Source organism: Schistocerca americana, chromosome 1, assembly GCF_021461395.2.
Source record: "Schistocerca americana isolate TAMUIC-IGC-003095 chromosome 1, iqSchAmer2.1, whole genome shotgun sequence".
NCBI lineage: Eukaryota > Metazoa > Arthropoda > Insecta > Orthoptera > Acrididae > Schistocerca > Schistocerca americana.
This window is the reverse complement of record NC_060119.1, coordinates 194,303,378-194,325,839: the sequence shown is the minus strand read 5'-3', so window position 1 is coordinate 194,325,839 and position 22,462 is coordinate 194,303,378. Positions and strand designations below refer to the sequence as shown.

General features: G+C 55.2%; 68 non-coding genes across 68 annotated transcripts; all 68 read left to right on the top strand.

Annotated features, from left to right (window-relative positions):
• Positions 1-7: 7 nt before the first annotated feature.
• Trnal-aag lies at positions 8-89 on the top strand. Its single transcript has one exon. It is a non-coding gene; the product is annotated as a tRNA-Leu (tRNA).
• Positions 90-167: 78 nt separating this feature from the next.
• Positions 168-249, top strand: Trnal-cag. Its single transcript has one exon. It is a non-coding gene; the product is annotated as a tRNA-Leu (tRNA).
• Positions 250-528: 279 nt separating this feature from the next.
• Trnae-cuc lies at positions 529-600 on the top strand. The gene has a single exon. It is a non-coding gene; the product is annotated as a tRNA-Glu (tRNA).
• Positions 601-982: 382 nt separating this feature from the next.
• On the top strand, positions 983-1,054 carry Trnah-gug. Its single transcript has one exon. It is a non-coding gene; the product is annotated as a tRNA-His (tRNA).
• Positions 1,055-1,341: 287 nt separating this feature from the next.
• On the top strand, positions 1,342-1,423 carry Trnal-aag. The gene has a single exon. It is a non-coding gene; the product is annotated as a tRNA-Leu (tRNA).
• An 80-nt stretch (positions 1,424-1,503) lies between these two features.
• Positions 1,504-1,585, top strand: Trnal-cag. Its single transcript has one exon. It is a non-coding gene; the product is annotated as a tRNA-Leu (tRNA).
• A 279-nt stretch (positions 1,586-1,864) lies between these two features.
• Positions 1,865-1,936, top strand: Trnae-cuc. Its single transcript has one exon. It is a non-coding gene; the product is annotated as a tRNA-Glu (tRNA).
• Positions 1,937-2,312: 376 nt separating this feature from the next.
• Positions 2,313-2,384, top strand: Trnah-gug. Its single transcript has one exon. It is a non-coding gene; the product is annotated as a tRNA-His (tRNA).
• A 287-nt stretch (positions 2,385-2,671) lies between these two features.
• On the top strand, positions 2,672-2,753 carry Trnal-aag. Its single transcript has one exon. It is a non-coding gene; the product is annotated as a tRNA-Leu (tRNA).
• Positions 2,754-2,831: 78 nt separating this feature from the next.
• Positions 2,832-2,913, top strand: Trnal-cag. The gene has a single exon. It is a non-coding gene; the product is annotated as a tRNA-Leu (tRNA).
• A 279-nt stretch (positions 2,914-3,192) lies between these two features.
• Trnae-cuc lies at positions 3,193-3,264 on the top strand. The gene has a single exon. It is a non-coding gene; the product is annotated as a tRNA-Glu (tRNA).
• Positions 3,265-3,640: 376 nt separating this feature from the next.
• Trnah-gug lies at positions 3,641-3,712 on the top strand. Its single transcript has one exon. It is a non-coding gene; the product is annotated as a tRNA-His (tRNA).
• Positions 3,713-3,999: 287 nt separating this feature from the next.
• Trnal-aag lies at positions 4,000-4,081 on the top strand. The gene has a single exon. It is a non-coding gene; the product is annotated as a tRNA-Leu (tRNA).
• A 78-nt stretch (positions 4,082-4,159) lies between these two features.
• Trnal-cag lies at positions 4,160-4,241 on the top strand. Its single transcript has one exon. It is a non-coding gene; the product is annotated as a tRNA-Leu (tRNA).
• Positions 4,242-4,520: 279 nt separating this feature from the next.
• Positions 4,521-4,592, top strand: Trnae-cuc. Its single transcript has one exon. It is a non-coding gene; the product is annotated as a tRNA-Glu (tRNA).
• Positions 4,593-4,974: 382 nt separating this feature from the next.
• On the top strand, positions 4,975-5,046 carry Trnah-gug. Its single transcript has one exon. It is a non-coding gene; the product is annotated as a tRNA-His (tRNA).
• Positions 5,047-5,333: 287 nt separating this feature from the next.
• Positions 5,334-5,415, top strand: Trnal-aag. The gene has a single exon. It is a non-coding gene; the product is annotated as a tRNA-Leu (tRNA).
• Positions 5,416-5,495: 80 nt separating this feature from the next.
• On the top strand, positions 5,496-5,577 carry Trnal-cag. The gene has a single exon. It is a non-coding gene; the product is annotated as a tRNA-Leu (tRNA).
• Positions 5,578-5,856: 279 nt separating this feature from the next.
• Trnae-cuc lies at positions 5,857-5,928 on the top strand. The gene has a single exon. It is a non-coding gene; the product is annotated as a tRNA-Glu (tRNA).
• A 376-nt stretch (positions 5,929-6,304) lies between these two features.
• On the top strand, positions 6,305-6,376 carry Trnah-gug. Its single transcript has one exon. It is a non-coding gene; the product is annotated as a tRNA-His (tRNA).
• A 287-nt stretch (positions 6,377-6,663) lies between these two features.
• Trnal-aag lies at positions 6,664-6,745 on the top strand. Its single transcript has one exon. It is a non-coding gene; the product is annotated as a tRNA-Leu (tRNA).
• A 78-nt stretch (positions 6,746-6,823) lies between these two features.
• Trnal-cag lies at positions 6,824-6,905 on the top strand. Its single transcript has one exon. It is a non-coding gene; the product is annotated as a tRNA-Leu (tRNA).
• A 279-nt stretch (positions 6,906-7,184) lies between these two features.
• Trnae-cuc lies at positions 7,185-7,256 on the top strand. The gene has a single exon. It is a non-coding gene; the product is annotated as a tRNA-Glu (tRNA).
• Positions 7,257-7,632: 376 nt separating this feature from the next.
• On the top strand, positions 7,633-7,704 carry Trnah-gug. The gene has a single exon. It is a non-coding gene; the product is annotated as a tRNA-His (tRNA).
• A 287-nt stretch (positions 7,705-7,991) lies between these two features.
• Positions 7,992-8,073, top strand: Trnal-aag. The gene has a single exon. It is a non-coding gene; the product is annotated as a tRNA-Leu (tRNA).
• Positions 8,074-8,151: 78 nt separating this feature from the next.
• Positions 8,152-8,233, top strand: Trnal-cag. Its single transcript has one exon. It is a non-coding gene; the product is annotated as a tRNA-Leu (tRNA).
• Positions 8,234-8,512: 279 nt separating this feature from the next.
• Trnae-cuc lies at positions 8,513-8,584 on the top strand. Its single transcript has one exon. It is a non-coding gene; the product is annotated as a tRNA-Glu (tRNA).
• Positions 8,585-8,967: 383 nt separating this feature from the next.
• Positions 8,968-9,039, top strand: Trnah-gug. Its single transcript has one exon. It is a non-coding gene; the product is annotated as a tRNA-His (tRNA).
• Positions 9,040-9,326: 287 nt separating this feature from the next.
• Trnal-aag lies at positions 9,327-9,408 on the top strand. Its single transcript has one exon. It is a non-coding gene; the product is annotated as a tRNA-Leu (tRNA).
• A 77-nt stretch (positions 9,409-9,485) lies between these two features.
• Positions 9,486-9,567, top strand: Trnal-cag. The gene has a single exon. It is a non-coding gene; the product is annotated as a tRNA-Leu (tRNA).
• A 279-nt stretch (positions 9,568-9,846) lies between these two features.
• Positions 9,847-9,918, top strand: Trnae-cuc. Its single transcript has one exon. It is a non-coding gene; the product is annotated as a tRNA-Glu (tRNA).
• A 376-nt stretch (positions 9,919-10,294) lies between these two features.
• On the top strand, positions 10,295-10,366 carry Trnah-gug. The gene has a single exon. It is a non-coding gene; the product is annotated as a tRNA-His (tRNA).
• A 287-nt stretch (positions 10,367-10,653) lies between these two features.
• Trnal-aag lies at positions 10,654-10,735 on the top strand. The gene has a single exon. It is a non-coding gene; the product is annotated as a tRNA-Leu (tRNA).
• A 78-nt stretch (positions 10,736-10,813) lies between these two features.
• On the top strand, positions 10,814-10,895 carry Trnal-cag. Its single transcript has one exon. It is a non-coding gene; the product is annotated as a tRNA-Leu (tRNA).
• A 279-nt stretch (positions 10,896-11,174) lies between these two features.
• On the top strand, positions 11,175-11,246 carry Trnae-cuc. Its single transcript has one exon. It is a non-coding gene; the product is annotated as a tRNA-Glu (tRNA).
• Positions 11,247-11,622: 376 nt separating this feature from the next.
• On the top strand, positions 11,623-11,694 carry Trnah-gug. Its single transcript has one exon. It is a non-coding gene; the product is annotated as a tRNA-His (tRNA).
• Positions 11,695-11,981: 287 nt separating this feature from the next.
• Trnal-aag lies at positions 11,982-12,063 on the top strand. The gene has a single exon. It is a non-coding gene; the product is annotated as a tRNA-Leu (tRNA).
• A 78-nt stretch (positions 12,064-12,141) lies between these two features.
• Trnal-cag lies at positions 12,142-12,223 on the top strand. Its single transcript has one exon. It is a non-coding gene; the product is annotated as a tRNA-Leu (tRNA).
• Positions 12,224-12,502: 279 nt separating this feature from the next.
• Trnae-cuc lies at positions 12,503-12,574 on the top strand. Its single transcript has one exon. It is a non-coding gene; the product is annotated as a tRNA-Glu (tRNA).
• A 376-nt stretch (positions 12,575-12,950) lies between these two features.
• On the top strand, positions 12,951-13,022 carry Trnah-gug. The gene has a single exon. It is a non-coding gene; the product is annotated as a tRNA-His (tRNA).
• Positions 13,023-13,309: 287 nt separating this feature from the next.
• Trnal-aag lies at positions 13,310-13,391 on the top strand. Its single transcript has one exon. It is a non-coding gene; the product is annotated as a tRNA-Leu (tRNA).
• A 78-nt stretch (positions 13,392-13,469) lies between these two features.
• Trnal-cag lies at positions 13,470-13,551 on the top strand. The gene has a single exon. It is a non-coding gene; the product is annotated as a tRNA-Leu (tRNA).
• Positions 13,552-13,830: 279 nt separating this feature from the next.
• On the top strand, positions 13,831-13,902 carry Trnae-cuc. The gene has a single exon. It is a non-coding gene; the product is annotated as a tRNA-Glu (tRNA).
• A 376-nt stretch (positions 13,903-14,278) lies between these two features.
• Positions 14,279-14,350, top strand: Trnah-gug. The gene has a single exon. It is a non-coding gene; the product is annotated as a tRNA-His (tRNA).
• Positions 14,351-14,637: 287 nt separating this feature from the next.
• On the top strand, positions 14,638-14,719 carry Trnal-aag. Its single transcript has one exon. It is a non-coding gene; the product is annotated as a tRNA-Leu (tRNA).
• Positions 14,720-14,797: 78 nt separating this feature from the next.
• On the top strand, positions 14,798-14,879 carry Trnal-cag. Its single transcript has one exon. It is a non-coding gene; the product is annotated as a tRNA-Leu (tRNA).
• A 279-nt stretch (positions 14,880-15,158) lies between these two features.
• Positions 15,159-15,230, top strand: Trnae-cuc. Its single transcript has one exon. It is a non-coding gene; the product is annotated as a tRNA-Glu (tRNA).
• A 376-nt stretch (positions 15,231-15,606) lies between these two features.
• Positions 15,607-15,678, top strand: Trnah-gug. The gene has a single exon. It is a non-coding gene; the product is annotated as a tRNA-His (tRNA).
• A 287-nt stretch (positions 15,679-15,965) lies between these two features.
• On the top strand, positions 15,966-16,047 carry Trnal-aag. Its single transcript has one exon. It is a non-coding gene; the product is annotated as a tRNA-Leu (tRNA).
• A 78-nt stretch (positions 16,048-16,125) lies between these two features.
• On the top strand, positions 16,126-16,207 carry Trnal-cag. Its single transcript has one exon. It is a non-coding gene; the product is annotated as a tRNA-Leu (tRNA).
• A 279-nt stretch (positions 16,208-16,486) lies between these two features.
• Trnae-cuc lies at positions 16,487-16,558 on the top strand. The gene has a single exon. It is a non-coding gene; the product is annotated as a tRNA-Glu (tRNA).
• A 376-nt stretch (positions 16,559-16,934) lies between these two features.
• Trnah-gug lies at positions 16,935-17,006 on the top strand. Its single transcript has one exon. It is a non-coding gene; the product is annotated as a tRNA-His (tRNA).
• A 287-nt stretch (positions 17,007-17,293) lies between these two features.
• On the top strand, positions 17,294-17,375 carry Trnal-aag. The gene has a single exon. It is a non-coding gene; the product is annotated as a tRNA-Leu (tRNA).
• A 78-nt stretch (positions 17,376-17,453) lies between these two features.
• Trnal-cag lies at positions 17,454-17,535 on the top strand. Its single transcript has one exon. It is a non-coding gene; the product is annotated as a tRNA-Leu (tRNA).
• Positions 17,536-17,814: 279 nt separating this feature from the next.
• Positions 17,815-17,886, top strand: Trnae-cuc. The gene has a single exon. It is a non-coding gene; the product is annotated as a tRNA-Glu (tRNA).
• Positions 17,887-18,262: 376 nt separating this feature from the next.
• Trnah-gug lies at positions 18,263-18,334 on the top strand. Its single transcript has one exon. It is a non-coding gene; the product is annotated as a tRNA-His (tRNA).
• Positions 18,335-18,621: 287 nt separating this feature from the next.
• On the top strand, positions 18,622-18,703 carry Trnal-aag. Its single transcript has one exon. It is a non-coding gene; the product is annotated as a tRNA-Leu (tRNA).
• Positions 18,704-18,781: 78 nt separating this feature from the next.
• Positions 18,782-18,863, top strand: Trnal-cag. Its single transcript has one exon. It is a non-coding gene; the product is annotated as a tRNA-Leu (tRNA).
• Positions 18,864-19,142: 279 nt separating this feature from the next.
• Positions 19,143-19,214, top strand: Trnae-cuc. The gene has a single exon. It is a non-coding gene; the product is annotated as a tRNA-Glu (tRNA).
• Positions 19,215-19,590: 376 nt separating this feature from the next.
• Positions 19,591-19,662, top strand: Trnah-gug. The gene has a single exon. It is a non-coding gene; the product is annotated as a tRNA-His (tRNA).
• A 287-nt stretch (positions 19,663-19,949) lies between these two features.
• On the top strand, positions 19,950-20,031 carry Trnal-aag. The gene has a single exon. It is a non-coding gene; the product is annotated as a tRNA-Leu (tRNA).
• A 78-nt stretch (positions 20,032-20,109) lies between these two features.
• Positions 20,110-20,191, top strand: Trnal-cag. Its single transcript has one exon. It is a non-coding gene; the product is annotated as a tRNA-Leu (tRNA).
• A 279-nt stretch (positions 20,192-20,470) lies between these two features.
• Positions 20,471-20,542, top strand: Trnae-cuc. The gene has a single exon. It is a non-coding gene; the product is annotated as a tRNA-Glu (tRNA).
• Positions 20,543-20,918: 376 nt separating this feature from the next.
• On the top strand, positions 20,919-20,990 carry Trnah-gug. The gene has a single exon. It is a non-coding gene; the product is annotated as a tRNA-His (tRNA).
• A 287-nt stretch (positions 20,991-21,277) lies between these two features.
• Trnal-aag lies at positions 21,278-21,359 on the top strand. The gene has a single exon. It is a non-coding gene; the product is annotated as a tRNA-Leu (tRNA).
• Positions 21,360-21,437: 78 nt separating this feature from the next.
• Positions 21,438-21,519, top strand: Trnal-cag. Its single transcript has one exon. It is a non-coding gene; the product is annotated as a tRNA-Leu (tRNA).
• Positions 21,520-21,798: 279 nt separating this feature from the next.
• On the top strand, positions 21,799-21,870 carry Trnae-cuc. Its single transcript has one exon. It is a non-coding gene; the product is annotated as a tRNA-Glu (tRNA).
• Positions 21,871-22,246: 376 nt separating this feature from the next.
• On the top strand, positions 22,247-22,318 carry Trnah-gug. Its single transcript has one exon. It is a non-coding gene; the product is annotated as a tRNA-His (tRNA).
• The last annotated feature ends 144 nt before the right edge of the window (positions 22,319-22,462 follow it).

Sequence of the window (22,462 nt, the reverse complement as noted above, 5' to 3'; positions counted from 1 at the left end):
TAGCGCGGGTAGCGTGGCCGAGCGGTCTAAGGCGCTGGTTTAAGGCACCAGTCTCTTCGGAGGCGTGGGTTCGAATCGCACCGCTGCCAACTTTTTCTCGTTTTTTGTGCCATCGCGGTGTTTTCTCGTGGCGTAGAACGCAGCTCCTGCGACCGCCGTGCCGCGTAGGTAGCGTGGCCGAGCGGTCTAAGGCGCTGGTTTCAGGCACCAGTCTCTTCGGAGGCGTGGGTTCGAATCCCACCGCTGCCACTGTTTTCTGTCTCGAAAACAGGAGCACTGATTGCCCGCGAAGGGAACAGCGCAGCAAGCCGTGAGCGTCTCTTTCTTAAATTGTCGTAGCAGCACAGTGCGTGGTGCAACGACAGGATTCACAGGCGCAGTCTGGTGTCACGGTTGCTGGCGTTCGTCTCCACGAAATGTGTCCCGAGCATGCCGTTCTACAAAGTGGAAACGCTACATTTTTGCCGTTGTCGTCAAGTAGCGTGTGTACAGTTTGCTGTGTTCGCTGTAGGAGCACTTGCGTCGCTATCCGGTGTGGTCTAGTGGCTAGGATACCTGGCTCTCACCCAGGAGGCCCGGGTTCGATTCCCGGTACCGGAAATTCGCATTTTGTTGCTCCTCTTATGCGACTTGGCCCGACTTAGCTCGACTGACGCTACGCTGACGCTTGCAGAAAACTACGTTAAGTACGATTCGTGGTAACAAGTGACGGCGAGAGCGATGCGACACCTGTCCACCTCTTATCGAGGCACCTAACTGTGGTCAACAGAGCTGGAGGACTGCAAGACATTGCCACGGGGGTTGAATGCAGCTAACCACACTGCTTAGTGTCCTAACAGCGCAGACACGTTCGTTTGCCAGTATACATGTAATGGAGACCGCGTCTGACGCAGCTGTGGGGAGACACAGTGGTGTGTGGGCTGAGCTTTGCTGTCCATCGCCACTTGCAGTCGCGAGAGCTGCTGTCGGCGGTGCTTGCGTGGCCGTGATCGTCTAGTGGTTAGGACATTGCGTTGTGGCCGCAATAACCCAGGTTCGAATCCTGGTCACGGCACTTTTTAAACTTTTGCCTTGCTGTCGCTGCAATGACGATAGTGACTCAGTGTTTGAAATCACGGTGCCCTCTTGATTTTTCACTCATGTTACGCAGGCTGCAGGTGGCACTACCAGCTCATTATCAACACGCAACGCCGTCGCACCAGAGCGCGGGCAGCCGCCTGTGTAGTTAATCTCTATTCGAAAAGGGCAGTTGTTTGAGGTGCAACGGATGAGCAGCCAGTCGCAGCAGAACAGGAAGCTGTGTCGTGCACTATTTCTACAAAAGCGAAAAGCACTGACGCAGGTAGCGTGGCCGAGCGGTCTAAGGCGCTGGTTTAAGGCACCAGTCTCTTCGGAGGCGTGGGTTCGAATCCCACCGCTGCCAGTTTTTACTTCTCGTTTTTGTGCCATTGCGGTGTGGTCTCGTGGGTAAGAACGCAGCTACTGTGACCACCGTGGCGCGTAGGTAGCGTGGCCGAGCGGTCTAAGGCGCTGGTTTCAGGCACCAGTCTCTTCGGAGGCGTGGGTTCGAATCCCACCGCTGCCACTGTTTTCTGTCTCGAAAACGGGAGCACTGATTGCCCGCGAAGGGAACAGCGCAGCAAGCCGTGAGCGTCTCTTTCTTAAATTGTCGTAGCAGCACAGTGCGTGGTGCAACGACAGGATTCACAGGCGCAGTCTGGTGTCACGGTTGCTGGCGTTCGTCTCCACGAAATGTGTCCCGAGCATGCCGTTCTACAAAGTGGAAACGCTAAATTTTTGCCGTTGTCGTCAAGTAGCGTGCGTGCAGTTTGCTGCGTTCCCTGGAGAAGCACTTGCGTCGTTATCCGGTGTGGTCTAGTGGCTAGGATACCTGGCTCTCACCCAGGAAGCCCGGGTTCGATTCCCGGTACCGGAAATGCGCATTTTGTTGTTCCTCTTATGCGACTTGGCCCGACTTAGCTCGGACTGACGCTCCGCTGACGCTTGCAGAAAATTACGTTAAGTACGATCCGCGGTCACAAGTGACGGCGAGAGCGATGCGACATCTGTCCACCTCTAATCGAGGCACATACCTGTGTTCAACAGAGTTGGAGGACTGCAAGACATTGCCACGGGGGTTGAATGCAGCTAGCCACCCTGCTTAGTGTCCTAACAGCGCAGACACGTTCGTTTGCTAGTACACATATAATGGAGACCGCGTCTGACACAGCTGTGGCGAGACACAGTGGGCTGAGCTTTGCTGTGCACAGCCACTTGCAGTCGCGAGAACTGCTCTCGGCGGTGCCTCCGTGGCCGTGATCGTCTGGTGGTTAGGACATTGCGTTGTGGCCGCAATAACCCAGGTTCGAATCCTGGTCACGGCACTTTTTAAACTTTTGCCTTGCTGTCGCTGCAATGACGATAGTGACCCACTGTTTGAAATCACGGTGCCCTCCTGATTGTTCGCTCATGTTCCGCAGGCTTCAGGTGGCACTACCAATTCATTATCAACACGTAATGCCGCCGCACCAGAGCGCGGGCTGCTGCCTGTGTAGTTAATCTCTATTCGAAAAGGGCACTTGTTTGATACGCAATGGATGAACAGCCAGTCGCAGCAGAACAGGAAGCTGTGTCGTGCACTGTTTCTGCAAAAGCGAAGAGCACTAGCGCGGGTAGCGTGGCCGAGCGGTCTAAGGCGCTGGTTTAAGGCACCAGTCTCTTCGGAGGCGTGGGTTCGAATCCCACCGCTGCCAACTTTTTCTCGTTTTTTGTGCCATCGCGGTGTTTTCTCGTGGCGTAGAACGCAGCTCCTGCGACCGCCGTGCCGCGTAGGTAGCGTGGCCGAGCGGTCTAAGGCGCTGGTTTCAGGCACCAGTCTCTTCGGAGGCGTGGGTTCGAATCCCACCGCTGCCACTGTTTTCTGTCTCTAAAACGTAAGCACTGATTGCCCGCGAAGGGAACAGCGCAGCAAGCCGTGAGCGTCTCTTTCTTAAATTGTCGTAGCAGCACAGTGCGTGGTGCAACGACAGGATTCACAGGCGCAGTCTGGTGTCACGGTTGCTGGCGTTCGTCTCCACGAAATGTGTCCCGAGCATGCCGTTCTACAAAGTGGAAACGCTAAATTTTTGCCGTTGTCGTCAAGTAGCGTGCGTGCAGTTTGCTGCGTTCCCTGGAGAAGCACTTGCGTCGTTATCCGGTGTGGTCTAGTGGCTAGGATACCTGGCTCTCACCCAGGAGGCCCGGGTTCGATTCCCGGTACCGGAAATGCGCATTTTGTTGTTCCTCTTATGCGACTTGGCCCGACTTAGCTCGGACTGACGCTCCGCTGACGCTTGCAGAAAATTACGTTAAGTACGATCCGCGGTCACAAGTGACGGCGAGAGCGATGCGACATCTGTCCACCTCTAATCGAGGCACATACCTGTGTTCAACAGAGTTGGAGGACTGCAAGACATTGCCACGGGGGTTGAATGCAGCTAGCCACCCTGCTTAGTGTCCTAACAGCGCAGACACGTTCGTTTGCTAGTACACATATAATGGAGACCGCGTCTGACACAGCTGTGGCGAGACACAGTGGGCTGAGCTTTGCTGTGCACAGCCACTTGCAGTCGCGAGAACTGCTCTCGGCGGTGCCTCCGTGGCCGTGATCGTCTGGTGGTTAGGACATTGCGTTGTGGCCGCAATAACCCAGGTTCGAATCCTGGTCACGGCACTTTTTAAACTTTTGCCTTGCTGTCGCTGCAATGACGATAGTGACCCACTGTTTGAAATCACGGTGCCCTCCTGATTGTTCGCTCATGTTCCGCAGGCTTCAGGTGGCACTACCAATTCATTATCAACACGTAATGCCGCCGCACCAGAGCGCGGGCTGCTGCCTGTGTAGTTAATCTCTATTCGAAAAGGGCACTTGTTTGATACGCAATGGATGAACAGCCAGTCGCAGCAGAACAGGAAGCTGTGTCGTGCACTGTTTCTGCAAAAGCGAAGAGCACTAGCGCGGGTAGCGTGGCCGAGCGGTCTAAGGCGCTGGTTTAAGGCACCAGTCTCTTCGGAGGCGTGGGTTCGAATCGCACCGCTGCCAACTTTTTCTCGTTTTTTGTGCCATCGCGGTGTTTTCTCGTGGCGTAGAACGCAGCTCCTGCGACCGCCGTGCCGCGTAGGTAGCGTGGCCGAGCGGTCTAAGGCGCTGGTTTCAGGCACCAGTCTCTTCGGAGGCGTGGGTTCGAATCCCACCGCTGCCACTGTTTTCTGTCTCGAAAACAGGAGCACTGATTGCCCGCGAAGGGAACAGCGCAGCAAGCCGTGAGCGTCTCTTTCTTAAATTGTCGTAGCAGCACAGTGCGTGGTGCAACGACAGGATTCACAGGCGCAGTCTGGTGTCACGGTTGCTGGCGTTCGTCTCCACGAAATGTGTCCCGAGCATGCCGTTCTACAAAGTGGAAACGCTACATTTTTGCCGTTGTCGTCAAGTAGCGTGTGTACAGTTTGCTGTGTTCGCTGTAGGAGCACTTGCGTCGCTATCCGGTGTGGTCTAGTGGCTAGGATACCTGGCTCTCACCCAGGAGGCCCGGGTTCGATTCCCGGTACCGGAAATTCGCATTTTGTTGCTCCTCTTATGCGACTTGGCCCGACTTAGCTCGACTGACGCTACGCTGACGCTTGCAGAAAACTACGTTAAGTACGATTCGTGGTAACAAGTGACGGCGAGAGCGATGCGACACCTGTCCACCTCTTATCGAGGCACCTAACTGTGGTCAACAGAGCTGGAGGACTGCAAGACATTGCCACGGGGGTTGAATGCAGCTAACCACACTGCTTAGTGTCCTAACAGCGCAGACACGTTCGTTTGCCAGTATACATGTAATGGAGACCGCGTCTGACGCAGCTGTGGGGAGACACAGTGGTGTGTGGGCTGAGCTTTGCTGTCCATCGCCACTTGCAGTCGCGAGAGCTGCTGTCGGCGGTGCTTGCGTGGCCGTGATCGTCTAGTGGTTAGGACATTGCGTTGTGGCCGCAATAACCCAGGTTCGAATCCTGGTCACGGCACTTTTTAAACTTTTGCCTTGCTGTCGCTGCAATGACGATAGTGACTCAGTGTTTGAAATCACGGTGCCCTCTTGATTTTTCACTCATGTTACGCAGGCTGCAGGTGGCACTACCAGCTCATTATCAACACGCAACGCCGTCGCACCAGAGCGCGGGCAGCCGCCTGTGTAGTTAATCTCTATTCGAAAAGGGCAGTTGTTTGAGGTGCAACGGATGAGCAGCCAGTCGCAGCAGAACAGGAAGCTGTGTCGTGCACTATTTCTACAAAAGCGAAAAGCACTGACGCAGGTAGCGTGGCCGAGCGGTCTAAGGCGCTGGTTTAAGGCACCAGTCTCTTCGGAGGCGTGGGTTCGAATCCCACCGCTGCCAGTTTTTACTTCTCGTTTTTGTGCCATTGCGGTGTGGTCTCGTGGGTAAGAACGCAGCTACTGTGACCACCGTGGCGCGTAGGTAGCGTGGCCGAGCGGTCTAAGGCGCTGGTTTCAGGCACCAGTCTCTTCGGAGGCGTGGGTTCGAATCCCACCGCTGCCACTGTTTTCTGTCTCGAAAACGGGAGCACTGATTGCCCGCGAAGGGAACAGCGCAGCAAGCCGTGAGCGTCTCTTTCTTAAATTGTCGTAGCAGCACAGTGCGTGGTGCAACGACAGGATTCACAGGCGCAGTCTGGTGTCACGGTTGCTGGCGTTCGTCTCCACGAAATGTGTCCCGAGCATGCCGTTCTACAAAGTGGAAACGCTAAATTTTTGCCGTTGTCGTCAAGTAGCGTGCGTGCAGTTTGCTGCGTTCCCTGGAGAAGCACTTGCGTCGTTATCCGGTGTGGTCTAGTGGCTAGGATACCTGGCTCTCACCCAGGAAGCCCGGGTTCGATTCCCGGTACCGGAAATGCGCATTTTGTTGTTCCTCTTATGCGACTTGGCCCGACTTAGCTCGGACTGACGCTCCGCTGACGCTTGCAGAAAATTACGTTAAGTACGATCCGCGGTCACAAGTGACGGCGAGAGCGATGCGACATCTGTCCACCTCTAATCGAGGCACATACCTGTGTTCAACAGAGTTGGAGGACTGCAAGACATTGCCACGGGGGTTGAATGCAGCTAGCCACCCTGCTTAGTGTCCTAACAGCGCAGACACGTTCGTTTGCTAGTACACATATAATGGAGACCGCGTCTGACACAGCTGTGGCGAGACACAGTGGGCTGAGCTTTGCTGTGCACAGCCACTTGCAGTCGCGAGAACTGCTCTCGGCGGTGCCTCCGTGGCCGTGATCGTCTGGTGGTTAGGACATTGCGTTGTGGCCGCAATAACCCAGGTTCGAATCCTGGTCACGGCACTTTTTAAACTTTTGCCTTGCTGTCGCTGCAATGACGATAGTGACCCACTGTTTGAAATCACGGTGCCCTCCTGATTGTTCGCTCATGTTCCGCAGGCTTCAGGTGGCACTACCAATTCATTATCAACACGTAATGCCGCCGCACCAGAGCGCGGGCTGCTGCCTGTGTAGTTAATCTCTATTCGAAAAGGGCACTTGTTTGATACGCAATGGATGAACAGCCAGTCGCAGCAGAACAGGAAGCTGTGTCGTGCACTGTTTCTGCAAAAGCGAAGAGCACTAGCGCGGGTAGCGTGGCCGAGCGGTCTAAGGCGCTGGTTTAAGGCACCAGTCTCTTCGGAGGCGTGGGTTCGAATCGCACCGCTGCCAACTTTTTCTCGTTTTTTGTGCCATCGCGGTGTTTTCTCGTGGCGTAGAACGCAGCTCCTGCGACCGCCGTGCCGCGTAGGTAGCGTGGCCGAGCGGTCTAAGGCGCTGGTTTCAGGCACCAGTCTCTTCGGAGGCGTGGGTTCGAATCCCACCGCTGCCACTGTTTTCTGTCTCGAAAACGGGAGCACTGATTGCCCGCGAAGGGAACAGCGCAGCAAGCCGTGAGCGTCTCTTTCTTAAATTGTCGTAGCAGCACAGTGCGTGGTGCAACGACAGGATTCACAGGCGCAGTCTGGTGTCACGGTTGCTGGCGTTCGTCTCCACGAAATGTGTCCCGAGCATGCCGTTCTACAAAGTGGAAACGCTAAATTTTTGCCGTTGTCGTCAAGTAGCGTGCGTGCAGTTTGCTGCGTTCCCTGGAGAAGCACTTGCGTCGTTATCCGGTGTGGTCTAGTGGCTAGGATACCTGGCTCTCACCCAGGAAGCCCGGGTTCGATTCCCGGTACCGGAAATGCGCATTTTGTTGTTCCTCTTATGCGACTTGGCCCGACTTAGCTCGGACTGACGCTCCGCTGACGCTTGCAGAAAATTACGTTAAGTACGATCCGCGGTCACAAGTGACGGCGAGAGCGATGCGACATCTGTCCACCTCTAATCGAGGCACATACCTGTGTTCAACAGAGTTGGAGGACTGCAAGACATTGCCACGGGGGTTGAATGCAGCTAGCCACCCTGCTTAGTGTCCTAACAGCGCAGACACGTTCGTTTGCTAGTACACATATAATGGAGACCGCGTCTGACACAGCTGTGGCGAGACACAGTGGGCTGAGCTTTGCTGTGCACAGCCACTTGCAGTCGCGAGAACTGCTCTCGGCGGTGCCTCCGTGGCCGTGATCGTCTGGTGGTTAGGACATTGCGTTGTGGCCGCAATAACCCAGGTTCGAATCCTGGTCACGGCACTTTTTAAACTTTTGCCTTGCTGTCGCTGCAATGACGATAGTGACCCACTGTTTGAAATCACGGTGCCCTCCTGATTGTTCGCTCATGTTCCGCAGGCTTCAGGTGGCACTACCAATTCATTATCAACACGTAATGCCGCCGCACCAGAGCGCGGGCTGCTGCCTGTGTAGTTAATCTCTATTCGAAAAGGGCACTTGTTTGATACGCAATGGATGAACAGCCAGTCGCAGCAGAACAGGAAGCTGTGTCGTGCACTGTTTCTGCAAAAGCGAAGAGCACTAGCGCGGGTAGCGTGGCCGAGCGGTCTAAGGCGCTGGTTTAAGGCACCAGTCTCTTCGGAGGCGTGGGTTCGAATCCCACCGCTGCCAACTTTTTCTCGTTTTTTGTGCCATCGCGGTGTTTTCTCGTGGCGTAGAACGCAGCTCCTGCGACCGCCGTGCCGCGTAGGTAGCGTGGCCGAGCGGTCTAAGGCGCTGGTTTCAGGCACCAGTCTCTTCGGAGGCGTGGGTTCGAATCCCACCGCTGCCACTGTTTTCTGTCTCTAAAACGTAAGCACTGATTGCCCGCGAAGGGAACAGCGCAGCAAGCCGTGAGCGTCTCTTTCTTAAATTGTCGTAGCAGCACAGTGCGTGGTGCAACGACAGGATTCACAGGCGCAGTCTGGTGTCACGGTTGCTGGCGTTCGTCTCCACGAAATGTGTCCCGAGCATGCCGTTCTACAAAGTGGAAACGCTAAATTTTTGCCGTTGTCGTCAAGTAGCGTGCGTGCAGTTTGCTGCGTTCCCTGGAGAAGCACTTGCGTCGTTATCCGGTGTGGTCTAGTGGCTAGGATACCTGGCTCTCACCCAGGAGGCCCGGGTTCGATTCCCGGTACCGGAAATGCGCATTTTGTTGTTCCTCTTATGCGACTTGGCCCGACTTAGCTCGGACTGACGCTCCGCTGACGCTTGCAGAAAATTACGTTAAGTACGATCCGCGGTCACAAGTGACGGCGAGAGCGATGCGACACCTGTCCACCTCTTATCGAGGCACCTAACTGTGGTCAACAGAGCTGGAGGACTGCAAGACATTGCCACGGGGGTTGAATGCAGCTAACCACACTGCTTAGTGTCCTAACAGCGCAGACACGTTCGTTTGCCAGTATACATGTAATGGAGACCGCGTCTGACGCAGCTGTGGGGAGACACAGTGGTGTGTGGGCTGAGCTTTGCTGTCCATCGCCACTTGCAGTCGCGAGAGCTGCTGTCGGCGGTGCTTGCGTGGCCGTGATCGTCTAGTGGTTAGGACATTGCGTTGTGGCCGCAATAACCCAGGTTCGAATCCTGGTCACGGCACTTTTTAAACTTTTGCCTTGCTGTCGCTGCAATGACGATAGTGACTCAGTGTTTGAAATCACGGTGCCCTCTTGATTTTTCACTCATGTTACGCAGGCTGCAGGTGGCACTACCAGCTCATTATCAACACGCAACGCCGTCGCACCAGAGCGCGGGCAGCCGCCTGTGTAGTTAATCTCTATTCGAAAAGGGCAGTTGTTTGAGGTGCAACGGATGAGCAGCCAGTCGCAGCAGAACAGGAAGCTGTGTCGTGCACTATTTCTACAAAAGCGAAAAGCACTGACGCAGGTAGCGTGGCCGAGCGGTCTAAGGCGCTGGTTTAAGGCACCAGTCTCTTCGGAGGCGTGGGTTCGAATCCCACCGCTGCCAACTTTTTCTCGTTTTTGTGCCATTGCGGTGTGGTCTCGTGGGTAAGAACGCAGCTACTGTGACCACCGTGGCGCGTAGGTAGCGTGGCCGAGCGGTCTAAGGCGCTGGTTTCAGGCACCAGTCTCTTCGGAGGCGTGGGTTCGAATCCCACCGCTGCCACTGTTTTCTGTCTCGAAAACGGGAGCACTGATTGCCCGCGAAGGGAACAGCGCAGCAAGCCGTGAGCGTCTCTTTCTTAAATTGTCGTAGCAGCACAGTGCGTGGTGCAACGACAGGATTCACAGGCGCAGTCTGGTGTCACGGTTGCTGGCGTTCGTCTCCACGAAATGTGTCCCGAGCATGCCGTTCTACAAAGTGGAAACGCTAAATTTTTGCCGTTGTCGTCAAGTAGCGTGCGTGCAGTTTGCTGCGTTCCCTGGAGAAGCACTTGCGTCGTTATCCGGTGTGGTCTAGTGGCTAGGATACCTGGCTCTCACCCAGGAAGCCCGGGTTCGATTCCCGGTACCGGAAATGCGCATTTTGTTGTTCCTCTTATGCGACTTGGCCCGACTTAGCTCGGACTGACGCTCCGCTGACGCTTGCAGAAAATTACGTTAAGTACGATCCGCGGTCACAAGTGACGGCGAGAGCGATGCGACATCTGTCCACCTCTAATCGAGGCACATACCTGTGTTCAACAGAGTTGGAGGACTGCAAGACATTGCCACGGGGGTTGAATGCAGCTAGCCACCCTGCTTAGTGTCCTAACAGCGCAGACACGTTCGTTTGCTAGTACACATATAATGGAGACCGCGTCTGACACAGCTGTGGCGAGACACAGTGGGCTGAGCTTTGCTGTGCACAGCCACTTGCAGTCGCGAGAACTGCTCTCGGCGGTGCCTCCGTGGCCGTGATCGTCTGGTGGTTAGGACATTGCGTTGTGGCCGCAATAACCCAGGTTCGAATCCTGGTCACGGCACTTTTTAAACTTTTGCCTTGCTGTCGCTGCAATGACGATAGTGACCCACTGTTTGAAATCACGGTGCCCTCCTGATTGTTCGCTCATGTTCCGCAGGCTTCAGGTGGCACTACCAATTCATTATCAACACGTAATGCCGCCGCACCAGAGCGCGGGCTGCTGCCTGTGTAGTTAATCTCTATTCGAAAAGGGCACTTGTTTGATACGCAATGGATGAACAGCCAGTCGCAGCAGAACAGGAAGCTGTGTCGTGCACTGTTTCTGCAAAAGCGAAGAGCACTAGCGCGGGTAGCGTGGCCGAGCGGTCTAAGGCGCTGGTTTAAGGCACCAGTCTCTTCGGAGGCGTGGGTTCGAATCGCACCGCTGCCAACTTTTTCTCGTTTTTTGTGCCATCGCGGTGTTTTCTCGTGGCGTAGAACGCAGCTCCTGCGACCGCCGTGCCGCGTAGGTAGCGTGGCCGAGCGGTCTAAGGCGCTGGTTTCAGGCACCAGTCTCTTCGGAGGCGTGGGTTCGAATCCCACCGCTGCCACTGTTTTCTGTCTCGAAAACGGGAGCACTGATTGCCCGCGAAGGGAACAGCGCAGCAAGCCGTGAGCGTCTCTTTCTTAAATTGTCGTAGCAGCACAGTGCGTGGTGCAACGACAGGATTCACAGGCGCAGTCTGGTGTCACGGTTGCTGGCGTTCGTCTCCACGAAATGTGTCCCGAGCATGCCGTTCTACAAAGTGGAAACGCTAAATTTTTGCCGTTGTCGTCAAGTAGCGTGCGTGCAGTTTGCTGCGTTCCCTGGAGAAGCACTTGCGTCGTTATCCGGTGTGGTCTAGTGGCTAGGATACCTGGCTCTCACCCAGGAAGCCCGGGTTCGATTCCCGGTACCGGAAATGCGCATTTTGTTGTTCCTCTTATGCGACTTGGCCCGACTTAGCTCGGACTGACGCTCCGCTGACGCTTGCAGAAAATTACGTTAAGTACGATCCGCGGTCACAAGTGACGGCGAGAGCGATGCGACATCTGTCCACCTCTAATCGAGGCACATACCTGTGTTCAACAGAGTTGGAGGACTGCAAGACATTGCCACGGGGGTTGAATGCAGCTAGCCACCCTGCTTAGTGTCCTAACAGCGCAGACACGTTCGTTTGCTAGTACACATATAATGGAGACCGCGTCTGACACAGCTGTGGCGAGACACAGTGGGCTGAGCTTTGCTGTGCACAGCCACTTGCAGTCGCGAGAACTGCTCTCGGCGGTGCCTCCGTGGCCGTGATCGTCTGGTGGTTAGGACATTGCGTTGTGGCCGCAATAACCCAGGTTCGAATCCTGGTCACGGCACTTTTTAAACTTTTGCCTTGCTGTCGCTGCAATGACGATAGTGACCCACTGTTTGAAATCACGGTGCCCTCCTGATTGTTCGCTCATGTTCCGCAGGCTTCAGGTGGCACTACCAATTCATTATCAACACGTAATGCCGCCGCACCAGAGCGCGGGCTGCTGCCTGTGTAGTTAATCTCTATTCGAAAAGGGCACTTGTTTGATACGCAATGGATGAACAGCCAGTCGCAGCAGAACAGGAAGCTGTGTCGTGCACTGTTTCTGCAAAAGCGAAGAGCACTAGCGCGGGTAGCGTGGCCGAGCGGTCTAAGGCGCTGGTTTAAGGCACCAGTCTCTTCGGAGGCGTGGGTTCGAATCGCACCGCTGCCAACTTTTTCTCGTTTTTTGTGCCATCGCGGTGTTTTCTCGTGGCGTAGAACGCAGCTCCTGCGACCGCCGTGCCGCGTAGGTAGCGTGGCCGAGCGGTCTAAGGCGCTGGTTTCAGGCACCAGTCTCTTCGGAGGCGTGGGTTCGAATCCCACCGCTGCCACTGTTTTCTGTCTCTAAAACGTAAGCACTGATTGCCCGCGAAGGGAACAGCGCAGCAAGCCGTGAGCGTCTCTTTCTTAAATTGTCGTAGCAGCACAGTGCGTGGTGCAACGACAGGATTCACAGGCGCAGTCTGGTGTCACGGTTGCTGGCGTTCGTCTCCACGAAATGTGTCCCGAGCATGCCGTTCTACAAAGTGGAAACGCTAAATTTTTGCCGTTGTCGTCAAGTAGCGTGCGTGCAGTTTGCTGCGTTCCCTGGAGAAGCACTTGCGTCGTTATCCGGTGTGGTCTAGTGGCTAGGATACCTGGCTCTCACCCAGGAGGCCCGGGTTCGATTCCCGGTACCGGAAATGCGCATTTTGTTGTTCCTCTTATGCGACTTGGCCCGACTTAGCTCGGACTGACGCTCCGCTGACGCTTGCAGAAAATTACGTTAAGTACGATCCGCGGTCACAAGTGACGGCGAGAGCGATGCGACATCTGTCCACCTCTAATCGAGGCACATACCTGTGTTCAACAGAGTTGGAGGACTGCAAGACATTGCCACGGGGGTTGAATGCAGCTAGCCACCCTGCTTAGTGTCCTAACAGCGCAGACACGTTCGTTTGCTAGTACACATATAATGGAGACCGCGTCTGACACAGCTGTGGCGAGACACAGTGGGCTGAGCTTTGCTGTGCACAGCCACTTGCAGTCGCGAGAACTGCTCTCGGCGGTGCCTCCGTGGCCGTGATCGTCTGGTGGTTAGGACATTGCGTTGTGGCCGCAATAACCCAGGTTCGAATCCTGGTCACGGCACTTTTTAAACTTTTGCCTTGCTGTCGCTGCAATGACGATAGTGACCCACTGTTTGAAATCACGGTGCCCTCCTGATTGTTCGCTCATGTTCCGCAGGCTTCAGGTGGCACTACCAATTCATTATCAACACGTAATGCCGCCGCACCAGAGCGCGGGCTGCTGCCTGTGTAGTTAATCTCTATTCGAAAAGGGCACTTGTTTGATACGCAATGGATGAACAGCCAGTCGCAGCAGAACAGGAAGCTGTGTCGTGCACTGTTTCTGCAAAAGCGAAGAGCACTAGCGCGGGTAGCGTGGCCGAGCGGTCTAAGGCGCTGGTTTAAGGCACCAGTCTCTTCGGAGGCGTGGGTTCGAATCGCACCGCTGCCAACTTTTTCTCGTTTTTTGTGCCATCGCGGTGTTTTCTCGTGGCGTAGAACGCAGCTCCTGCGACCGCCGTGCCGCGTAGGTAGCGTGGCCGAGCGGTCTAAGGCGCTGGTTTCAGGCACCAGTCTCTTCGGAGGCGTGGGTTCGAATCCCACCGCTGCCACTGTTTTCTGTCTCTAAAACGTAAGCACTGATTGCCCGCGAAGGGAACAGCGCAGCAAGCCGTGAGCGTCTCTTTCTTAAATTGTCGTAGCAGCACAGTGCGTGGTGCAACGACAGGATTCACAGGCGCAGTCTGGTGTCACGGTTGCTGGCGTTCGTCTCCACGAAATGTGTCCCGAGCATGCCGTTCTACAAAGTGGAAACGCTAAATTTTTGCCGTTGTCGTCAAGTAGCGTGCGTGCAGTTTGCTGCGTTCCCTGGAGAAGCACTTGCGTCGTTATCCGGTGTGGTCTAGTGGCTAGGATACCTGGCTCTCACCCAGGAGGCCCGGGTTCGATTCCCGGTACCGGAAATGCGCATTTTGTTGTTCCTCTTATGCGACTTGGCCCGACTTAGCTCGGACTGACGCTCCGCTGACGCTTGCAGAAAATTACGTTAAGTACGATCCGCGGTCACAAGTGACGGCGAGAGCGATGCGACATCTGTCCACCTCTAATCGAGGCACATACCTGTGTTCAACAGAGTTGGAGGACTGCAAGACATTGCCACGGGGGTTGAATGCAGCTAGCCACCCTGCTTAGTGTCCTAACAGCGCAGACACGTTCGTTTGCTAGTACACATATAATGGAGACCGCGTCTGACACAGCTGTGGCGAGACACAGTGGGCTGAGCTTTGCTGTGCACAGCCACTTGCAGTCGCGAGAACTGCTCTCGGCGGTGCCTCCGTGGCCGTGATCGTCTAGTGGTTAGGACATTGCGTTGTGGCCGCAATAACCCAGGTTCGAATCCTGGTCACGGCACTTTTTAAACTTTTGCCTTGCTGTCGCTGCAATGACGATAGTGACCCACTGTTTGAAATCACGGTGCCCTCCTGATTGTTCGCTCATGTTCCGCAGGCTTCAGGTGGCACTACCAATTCATTATCAACACGTAATGCCGCCGCACCAAAGCGCGGGCTGCTGCCTGTGTAGTTAATCTCTATTCGAAAAGGGCACTTGTTTGATACGCAATGGATGAACAGCCAGTCGCAGCAGAACAGGAAGCTGTGTCGTGCACTGTTTCTGCAAAAGCGAAGAGCACTAGCGCGGGTAGCGTGGCCGAGCGGTCTAAGGCGCTGGTTTAAGGCACCAGTCTCTTCGGAGGCGTGGGTTCGAATCGCACCGCTGCCAACTTTTTCTCGTTTTTTGTGCCATCGCGGTGTTTTCTCGTGGCGTAGAACGCAGCTCCTGCGACCGCCGTGCCGCGTAGGTAGCGTGGCCGAGCGGTCTAAGGCGCTGGTTTCAGGCACCAGTCTCTTCGGAGGCGTGGGTTCGAATCCCACCGCTGCCACTGTTTTCTGTCTCGAAAACGGGAGCACTGATTGCCCGCGAAGGGAACAGCGCAGCAAGCCGTGAGCGTCTCTTTCTTAAATTGTCGTAGCAGCACAGTGCGTGGTGCAACGACAGGATTCACAGGCGCAGTCTGGTGTCACGGTTGCTGGCGTTCGTCTCCACGAAATGTGTCCCGAGCATGCCGTTCTACAAAGTGGAAACGCTAAATTTTTGCCGTTGTCGTCAAGTAGCGTGCGTGCAGTTTGCTGCGTTCCCTGGAGAAGCACTTGCGTCGTTATCCGGTGTGGTCTAGTGGCTAGGATACCTGGCTCTCACCCAGGAGGCCCGGGTTCGATTCCCGGTACCGGAAATGCGCATTTTGTTGTTCCTCTTATGCGACTTGGCCCGACTTAGCTCGGACTGACGCTCCGCTGACGCTTGCAGAAAATTACGTTAAGTACGATCCGCGGTCACAAGTGACGGCGAGAGCGATGCGACATCTGTCCACCTCTAATCGAGGCACATACCTGTGTTCAACAGAGTTGGAGGACTGCAAGACATTGCCACGGGGGTTGAATGCAGCTAGCCACCCTGCTTAGTGTCCTAACAGCGCAGACACGTTCGTTTGCTAGTACACATATAATGGAGACCGCGTCTGACACAGCTGTGGCGAGACACAGTGGGCTGAGCTTTGCTGTGCACAGCCACTTGCAGTCGCGAGAACTGCTCTCGGCGGTGCCTCCGTGGCCGTGATCGTCTAGTGGTTAGGACATTGCGTTGTGGCCGCAATAACCCAGGTTCGAATCCTGGTCACGGCACTTTTTAAACTTTTGCCTTGCTGTCGCTGCAATGACGATAGTGACCCACTGTTTGAAATCACGGTGCCCTCCTGATTGTTCGCTCATGTTCCGCAGGCTTCAGGTGGCACTACCAATTCATTATCAACACGTAATGCCGCCGCACCAAAGCGCGGGCTGCTGCCTGTGTAGTTAATCTCTATTCGAAAAGGGCACTTGTTTGATACGCAATGGATGAACAGCCAGTCGCAGCAGAACAGGAAGCTGTGTCGTGCACTGTTTCTGCAAAAGCGAAGAGCACTAGCGCGGGTAGCGTGGCCGAGCGGTCTAAGGCGCTGGTTTAAGGCACCAGTCTCTTCGGAGGCGTGGGTTCGAATCGCACCGCTGCCAACTTTTTCTCGTTTTTTGTGCCATCGCGGTGTTTTCTCGTGGCGTAGAACGCAGCTCCTGCGACCGCCGTGCCGCGTAGGTAGCGTGGCCGAGCGGTCTAAGGCGCTGGTTTCAGGCACCAGTCTCTTCGGAGGCGTGGGTTCGAATCCCACCGCTGCCACTGTTTTCTGTCTCGAAAACGGGAGCACTGATTGCCCGCGAAGGGAACAGCGCAGCAAGCCGTGAGCGTCTCTTTCTTAAATTGTCGTAGCAGCACAGTGCGTGGTGCAACGACAGGATTCACAGGCGCAGTCTGGTGTCACGGTTGCTGGCGTTCGTCTCCACGAAATGTGTCCCGAGCATGCCGTTCTACAAAGTGGAAACGCTAAATTTTTGCCGTTGTCGTCAAGTAGCGTGCGTGCAGTTTGCTGCGTTCCCTGGAGAAGCACTTGCGTCGTTATCCGGTGTGGTCTAGTGGCTAGGATACCTGGCTCTCACCCAGGAAGCCCGGGTTCGATTCCCGGTACCGGAAATGCGCATTTTGTTGTTCCTCTTATGCGACTTGGCCCGACTTAGCTCGGACTGACGCTCCGCTGACGCTTGCAGAAAATTACGTTAAGTACGATCCGCGGTCACAAGTGACGGCGAGAGCGATGCGACATCTGTCCACCTCTAATCGAGGCACATACCTGTGTTCAACAGAGTTGGAGGACTGCAAGACATTGCCACGGGGGTTGAATGCAGCTAGCCACCCTGCTTAGTGTCCTAACAGCGCAGACACGTTCGTTTGCTAGTACACATATAATGGAGACCGCGTCTGACACAGCTGTGGCGAGACACAGTGGGCTGAGCTTTGCTGTGCACAGCCACTTGCAGTCGCGAGAACTGCTCTCGGCGGTGCCTCCGTGGCCGTGATCGTCTAGTGGTTAGGACATTGCGTTGTGGCCGCAATAACCCAGGTTCGAATCCTGGTCACGGCACTTTTTAAACTTTTGCCTTGCTGTCGCTGCAATGACGATAGTGACCCACTGTTTGAAATCACGGTGCCCTCCTGATTGTTCGCTCATGTTCCGCAGGCTTCAGGTGGCACTACCAATTCATTATCAACACGTAATGCCGCCGCACCAAAGCGCGGGCTGCTGCCTGTGTAGTTAATCTCTATTCGAAAAGGGCACTTGTTTGATACGCAATGGATGAACAGCCAGTCGCAGCAGAACAGGAAGCTGTGTCGTGCACTGTTTCTGCAAAAGCGAAGAGCACTAGCGCGGGTAGCGTGGCCGAGCGGTCTAAGGCGCTGGTTTAAGGCACCAGTCTCTTCGGAGGCGTGGGTTCGAATCGCACCGCTGCCAACTTTTTCTCGTTTTTTGTGCCATCGCGGTGTTTTCTCGTGGCGTAGAACGCAGCTCCTGCGACCGCCGTGCCGCGTAGGTAGCGTGGCCGAGCGGTCTAAGGCGCTGGTTTCAGGCACCAGTCTCTTCGGAGGCGTGGGTTCGAATCCCACCGCTGCCACTGTTTTCTGTCTCGAAAACGGGAGCACTGATTGCCCGCGAAGGGAACAGCGCAGCAAGCCGTGAGCGTCTCTTTCTTAAATTGTCGTAGCAGCACAGTGCGTGGTGCAACGACAGGATTCACAGGCGCAGTCTGGTGTCACGGTTGCTGGCGTTCGTCTCCACGAAATGTGTCCCGAGCATGCCGTTCTACAAAGTGGAAACGCTAAATTTTTGCCGTTGTCGTCAAGTAGCGTGCGTGCAGTTTGCTGCGTTCCCTGGAGAAGCACTTGCGTCGTTATCCGGTGTGGTCTAGTGGCTAGGATACCTGGCTCTCACCCAGGAAGCCCGGGTTCGATTCCCGGTACCGGAAATGCGCATTTTGTTGTTCCTCTTATGCGACTTGGCCCGACTTAGCTCGGACTGACGCTCCGCTGACGCTTGCAGAAAATTACGTTAAGTACGATCCGCGGTCACAAGTGACGGCGAGAGCGATGCGACATCTGTCCACCTCTAATCGAGGCACATACCTGTGTTCAACAGAGTTGGAGGACTGCAAGACATTGCCACGGGGGTTGAATGCAGCTAGCCACCCTGCTTAGTGTCCTAACAGCGCAGACACGTTCGTTTGCTAGTACACATATAATGGAGACCGCGTCTGACACAGCTGTGGCGAGACACAGTGGGCTGAGCTTTGCTGTGCACAGCCACTTGCAGTCGCGAGAACTGCTCTCGGCGGTGCCTCCGTGGCCGTGATCGTCTGGTGGTTAGGACATTGCGTTGTGGCCGCAATAACCCAGGTTCGAATCCTGGTCACGGCACTTTTTAAACTTTTGCCTTGCTGTCGCTGCAATGACGATAGTGACCCACTGTTTGAAATCACGGTGCCCTCCTGATTGTTCGCTCATGTTCCGCAGGCTTCAGGTGGCACTATCAATTCATTATCAACACGTAATGCCGCCGCACCAGAGCGCGGGCTGCTGCCTGTGTAGTTAATCTCTATTCGAAAAGGGCACTTGTTTGATACGCAATGGATGAACAGCCAGTCGCAGCAGAACAGGAAGCTGTGTCGTGCACTGTTTCTGCAAAAGCGAAGAGCACTAGCGCGGGTAGCGTGGCCGAGCGGTCTAAGGCGCTGGTTTAAGGCACCAGTCTCTTCGGAGGCGTGGGTTCGAATCCCACCGCTGCCAACTTTTTCTCGTTTTTTGTGCCATCGCGGTGTTTTCTCGTGGCGTAGAACGCAGCTCCTGCGACCGCCGTGCCGCGTAGGTAGCGTGGCCGAGCGGTCTAAGGCGCTGGTTTCAGGCACCAGTCTCTTCGGAGGCGTGGGTTCGAATCCCACCGCTGCCACTGTTTTCTGTCTCTAAAACGTAAGCACTGATTGCCCGCGAAGGGAACAGCGCAGCAAGCCGTGAGCGTCTCTTTCTTAAATTGTCGTAGCAGCACAGTGCGTGGTGCAACGACAGGATTCACAGGCGCAGTCTGGTGTCACGGTTGCTGGCGTTCGTCTCCACGAAATGTGTCCCGAGCATGCCGTTCTACAAAGTGGAAACGCTAAATTTTTGCCGTTGTCGTCAAGTAGCGTGCGTGCAGTTTGCTGCGTTCCCTGGAGAAGCACTTGCGTCGTTATCCGGTGTGGTCTAGTGGCTAGGATACCTGGCTCTCACCCAGGAGGCCCGGGTTCGATTCCCGGTACCGGAAATGCGCATTTTGTTGTTCCTCTTATGCGACTTGGCCCGACTTAGCTCGGACTGACGCTCCGCTGACGCTTGCAGAAAATTACGTTAAGTACGATCCGCGGTCACAAGTGACGGCGAGAGCGATGCGACATCTGTCCACCTCTAATCGAGGCACATACCTGTGTTCAACAGAGTTGGAGGACTGCAAGACATTGCCACGGGGGTTGAATGCAGCTAGCCACCCTGCTTAGTGTCCTAACAGCGCAGACACGTTCGTTTGCTAGTACACATATAATGGAGACCGCGTCTGACACAGCTGTGGCGAGACACAGTGGGCTGAGCTTTGCTGTGCACAGCCACTTGCAGTCGCGAGAACTGCTCTCGGCGGTGCCTCCGTGGCCGTGATCGTCTAGTGGTTAGGACATTGCGTTGTGGCCGCAATAACCCAGGTTCGAATCCTGGTCACGGCACTTTTTAAACTTTTGCCTTGCTGTCGCTGCAATGACGATAGTGACCCACTGTTTGAAATCACGGTGCCCTCCTGATTGTTCGCTCATGTTCCGCAGGCTTCAGGTGGCACTACCAATTCATTATCAACACGTAATGCCGCCGCACCAGAGCGCGGGCTGCTGCCTGTGTAGTTAATCTCTATTCGAAAAGGGCACTTGTTTGATACGCAATGGATGAACAGCCAGTCGCAGCAGAACAGGAAGCTGTGTCGTGCACTGTTTCTGCAAAAGCGAAGAGCACTAGCGCGGGTAGCGTGGCCGAGCGGTCTAAGGCGCTGGTTTAAGGCACCAGTCTCTTCGGAGGCGTGGGTTCGAATCCCACCGCTGCCAACTTTTTCTCGTTTTTTGTGCCATCGCGGTGTTTTCTCGTGGCGTAGAACGCAGCTCCTGCGACCGCCGTGCCGCGTAGGTAGCGTGGCCGAGCGGTCTAAGGCGCTGGTTTCAGGCACCAGTCTCTTCGGAGGCGTGGGTTCGAATCCCACCGCTGCCACTGTTTTCTGTCTCTAAAACGTAAGCACTGATTGCCCGCGAAGGGAACAGCGCAGCAAGCCGTGAGCGTCTCTTTCTTAAATTGTCGTAGCAGCACAGTGCGTGGTGCAACGACAGGATTCACAGGCGCAGTCTGGTGTCACGGTTGCTGGCGTTCGTCTCCACGAAATGTGTCCCGAGCATGCCGTTCTACAAAGTGGAAACGCTAAATTTTTGCCGTTGTCGTCAAGTAGCGTGCGTGCAGTTTGCTGCGTTCCCTGGAGAAGCACTTGCGTCGTTATCCGGTGTGGTCTAGTGGCTAGGATACCTGGCTCTCACCCAGGAGGCCCGGGTTCGATTCCCGGTACCGGAAATGCGCATTTTGTTGTTCCTCTTATGCGACTTGGCCCGACTTAGCTCGGACTGACGCTCCGCTGACGCTTGCAGAAAATTACGTTAAGTACGATCCGCGGTCACAAGTGACGGCGAGAGCGATGCGACATCTGTCCACCTCTAATCGAGGCACATACCTGTGTTCAACAGAGTTGGAGGACTGCAAGACATTGCCACGGGGGTTGAATGCAGCTAGCCACCCTGCTTAGTGTCCTAACAGCGCAGACACGTTCGTTTGCTAGTACACATATAATGGAGACCGCGTCTGACACAGCTGTGGCGAGACACAGTGGGCTGAGCTTTGCTGTGCACAGCCACTTGCAGTCGCGAGAACTGCTCTCGGCGGTGCCTCCGTGGCCGTGATCGTCTAGTGGTTAGGACATTGCGTTGTGGCCGCAATAACCCAGGTTCGAATCCTGGTCACGGCACTTTTTAAACTTTTGCCTTGCTGTCGCTGCAATGACGATAGTGACCCACTGTTTGAAATCACGGTGCCCTCCTGATTGTTCGCTCATGTTCCGCAGGCTTCAGGTGGCACTACCAATTCATTATCAACACGTAATGCCGCCGCACCAGAGCGCGGGCTGCTGCCTGTGTAGTTAATCTCTATTCGAAAAGGGCACTTGTTTGATACGCAATGGATGAACAGCCAGTCGCAGCAGAACAGGAAGCTGTGTCGTGCACTGTTTCTGCAAAAGCGAAGAGCACTAGCGCGGGTAGCGTGGCCGAGCGGTCTAAGGCGCTGGTTTAAGGCACCAGTCTCTTCGGAGGCGTGGGTTCGAATCGCACCGCTGCCAACTTTTTCTCGTTTTTTGTGCCATCGCGGTGTTTTCTCGTGGCGTAGAACGCAGCTCCTGCGACCGCCGTGCCGCGTAGGTAGCGTGGCCGAGCGGTCTAAGGCGCTGGTTTCAGGCACCAGTCTCTTCGGAGGCGTGGGTTCGAATCCCACCGCTGCCACTGTTTTCTGTCTCTAAAACGTAAGCACTGATTGCCCGCGAAGGGAACAGCGCAGCAAGCCGTGAGCGTCTCTTTCTTAAATTGTCGTAGCAGCACAGTGCGTGGTGCAACGACAGGATTCACAGGCGCAGTCTGGTGTCACGGTTGCTGGCGTTCGTCTCCACGAAATGTGTCCCGAGCATGCCGTTCTACAAAGTGGAAACGCTAAATTTTTGCCGTTGTCGTCAAGTAGCGTGCGTGCAGTTTGCTGCGTTCCCTGGAGAAGCACTTGCGTCGTTATCCGGTGTGGTCTAGTGGCTAGGATACCTGGCTCTCACCCAGGAGGCCCGGGTTCGATTCCCGGTACCGGAAATGCGCATTTTGTTGTTCCTCTTATGCGACTTGGCCCGACTTAGCTCGGACTGACGCTCCGCTGACGCTTGCAGAAAATTACGTTAAGTACGATCCGCGGTCACAAGTGACGGCGAGAGCGATGCGACATCTGTCCACCTCTAATCGAGGCACATACCTGTGTTCAACAGAGTTGGAGGACTGCAAGACATTGCCACGGGGGTTGAATGCAGCTAGCCACCCTGCTTAGTGTCCTAACAGCGCAGACACGTTCGTTTGCTAGTACACATATAATGGAGACCGCGTCTGACACAGCTGTGGCGAGACACAGTGGGCTGAGCTTTGCTGTGCACAGCCACTTGCAGTCGCGAGAACTGCTCTCGGCGGTGCCTCCGTGGCCGTGATCGTCTAGTGGTTAGGACATTGCGTTGTGGCCGCAATAACCCAGGTTCGAATCCTGGTCACGGCACTTTTTAAACTTTTGCCTTGCTGTCGCTGCAATGACGATAGTGACCCACTGTTTGAAATCACGGTGCCCTCCTGATTGTTCGCTCATGTTCCGCAGGCTTCAGGTGGCACTACCAATTCATTATCAACACGTAATGCCGCCGCA